A 3,314-nucleotide genomic window follows, 5' to 3' on the forward strand; every position below is an offset into this window, starting at 1 on the left:
TTGAACAGTTTTTATTGGTTTTAAATAATTTTTTATTACGACAATTTTTGGCTGTCAAAAAATGCAATGCAAATATTAAAAAATATAATAATAAAAAAAACTGAAATGTAAACATAGCTTGATAAGCGCAGCTTCGCTCGAGACTAATGAACAGCAGATATACCCACCAATTTTTAATGAGTTAAGCAGAGTGGTTTATAAAAAAGTCGGCTTCGGTATGCATTTAAATTTAGTATAACTCTTTCGGCTACATACATATACATATATGCTGCTAATTAAAAGCTAAACTACCTAATGCTGTATTATGATTTATAAAAGTAAAAAAAAAAAAATTTAGACAAAATTACAGTTTTGTAATTAGAACGCATAATTCTATAAAAATCGATGATAAAAATGAAAGATTCATTAAAAAAGATTAATTTGTGAGACAAAATTACAATTTTGATAAAAAAAATGAAAAATTCATTAAAAAATATTAATTTATACGATAAAGGGGCGAAAATTATTTTATACCCAATAAATACATAAATCGTAAATTTAAGGAAATGCTATTTTGAACTAAAAACTACATGCATACATACATACATTTCTAAAATATATAACTCAATTTTATACCTACAAACAATTATGGAAAAAACCTACATTACTACTACGTACTTAAAATCGAGCAAACATATTAAAAAAAAATATTTAAAATATTAAAAAAAATTAAACTAAAATTAAAATTAAATTTGACATGCTGCGGTAAACAATTTAACAGCATAAACTTATTAACATTTCGAGTGCAAAATGTTAGTTCGAAGGAATTTTAATATCGATAAACGAGACGATAAATGTTTATGAACAAAATATATGCTTAAATATGCATAAATATTGAATGAAAAGCAATTCGAGTACAAATCTAAAGTACAAATTAGCGCTAAAGGCATTTAAATGTGCATTAGTGCGTTAGCAAAATAAAGAAAAAACATATTATTATATACAAACAATTTAATAAATTGAGTTATAAACACTCAATGCAGTTACTTCCCAAAACTGCATATATGTACATACATACATATATGAAACATACATGAAAATCTAATTAAATTAAATTAATGTAGCTAAAAAAATGTAAAAAAAAAAAATAAAAACAAAAACACAACACGTGGTTAACATGCATTTAAAATTGAGAACAAAAACATTTTTATGAAAGTTGGCGTATAGAACAAATTAACATAAACTTATCATACAAACGAATACGAACTTCAAGTAAAAAATCTCGAAATCCTCTAAGAGAAATATACAATATTCTATCACAAAGAAAAAAACACGCATACATACTACTAAGTATTGAATCAATTAATATCTCTATATTAACTGCAAAAAACATTAACTCTATTAATACTACGAAAGACCAAACTGAAATAGTTTAATACTAAAATCGATAATGTTGTATACAAAAACAGTAAAATCGAATGAGATAAAACTGAATATCTGCATATACTTACATACATACAATAATGTGCGCAAATTAAGCGTTAAGCAGATAATAAAATATTTTATTGTATGTAATAAAAAACACATACATACATAAATATATTTTGTACGAGAAAATAATTTTACGAAACATTTTACAGAATCAATAAAGAATTTGCATGCTATAGCCGCAGAAAAAAAAACATTGCTTTCATTTATATGCTTTTTATTTGACTTGGTGTAATACTATTTCATACACGAGTACATCACTTTTCGAACATTAAAGGCATTGGTTGCATTCTATACAATTAGGTGATAATATTTTGTTAGCTCTTTTGTAATTTGTTACAAGCAATGGACGAAATCGCACGATATTATCTCCTAGCTCTATATAATGACGATATTATGCGACGGATGGTATGGTATGAATTTACAATATATTTTTCAGAATGTTGGAAAAGACCTTTATTGATAATTGTTTGTCGGGCGCAAGTATTTTTGATTGGTACTAATTATTCAAAGAGGGTCGAGAACTCACTGAAGACATCAACTGAACATAAATAAATGCATCAATAAAATAAAGGAATTCGTACTTAAGAATCGACCATTAACAGTCAGCGATGTTACTGGCATCGTTGGATTACTGGAAAGATCAGTGAAACCCATTTTGAAAGATGATTTTGGTCTAAGAAAAGGGAAAGAACGATTGTTTTCAAAATCACCCAATTTTTTTCGAAAACAGTGCTGCGTTAAAGTCTGTGAAACAATGCTTTCCGACTACCAGGATCTCATAAAACGTATTATTTCCGACAATGAGTCTTGGAAATATGCTTATGACCTGGCAATAGGCGATCAATCGGCCGAATTTCGATGAAAGATGAGCCGAAGACGTAAAAATCACATTAAAGCAGGGCAAAAATCAAGGTTATGTTGACAGTTCTTCGATTGTCGAGGTGTGGTGCACTCCGAATTCTCTCCGACCATCACCGTATTTGCCTGATTTAGCTCCGTGTGATCTCTGGCTATTCAGCAAACTTAAAGGACCGCTTCGGGAAAACTGTTTTGAGTCACCTGAAGGCATTAAATCGATACTCGCATTGAAGGCTGTTCCAGAAACTAACTTTATCAACTGTTTCGAGGTTTGGAAAAAAAGCGTTGGCACAAGTGTATTGTCACCATTTTGAAGAATAAATTAAGAATTTAAAAATTATGAACATGGTCTTACTATTTTTTCTCATAGTAGTATATACTATAAAAGCTGAATCGAGGAAGGCTCTGCTGGCCATTACGACGGAGGATTTTTGCCAGTATTATGATGACTGGAAAATTCGTTGGCATAATTGTATTGCAGCGAGAGGGGATTACTTTGAAGGAGATGAAATGGACAAAATTCACCTTTCAATTTGATCACAGTAAAATAATTTCATTGAAATGTAATCAAAATTAAATAAATAAATAACAAAAATAACATATAAAGAATCAAAAATAAGTTTTTACTCCCACCTTTCGATCTGTGTATTTCATTCCGTTACACATATGGTATTTAAATATACCATATACAGATGTGGAAATGTATGTGTATAAATACATTTTTTTAATGTAGGTATTCATTTGATATTGAATTGCGCGCGCAAAGCATTATTTACGCGTCTTCAAATGATAGCCGGAGCAAATGCACCACCAAATAGAATCACAATATGCAATACGTCTGCATAACCCTTTGAATTGTATCCGACATACATGCACTTATGTATGTAGAATTCAGTGTAAAAAGTAATACAATCATAACAGCTGCTTGTTAGAAACATCGGCGTCTCTAGATCACTGCTATGGTCGTGTCGTAAGTCGTCGTGTCG

Source organism: Bactrocera latifrons, unplaced genomic scaffold (genome assembly GCF_001853355.1).
Source record: "Bactrocera latifrons isolate USDA-ARS-PBARC rearing strain unplaced genomic scaffold, ASM185335v1 scaffold_138, whole genome shotgun sequence".
In the NCBI taxonomy this organism is placed as follows: Eukaryota; Metazoa; Arthropoda; class Insecta; order Diptera; family Tephritidae; genus Bactrocera; species Bactrocera latifrons.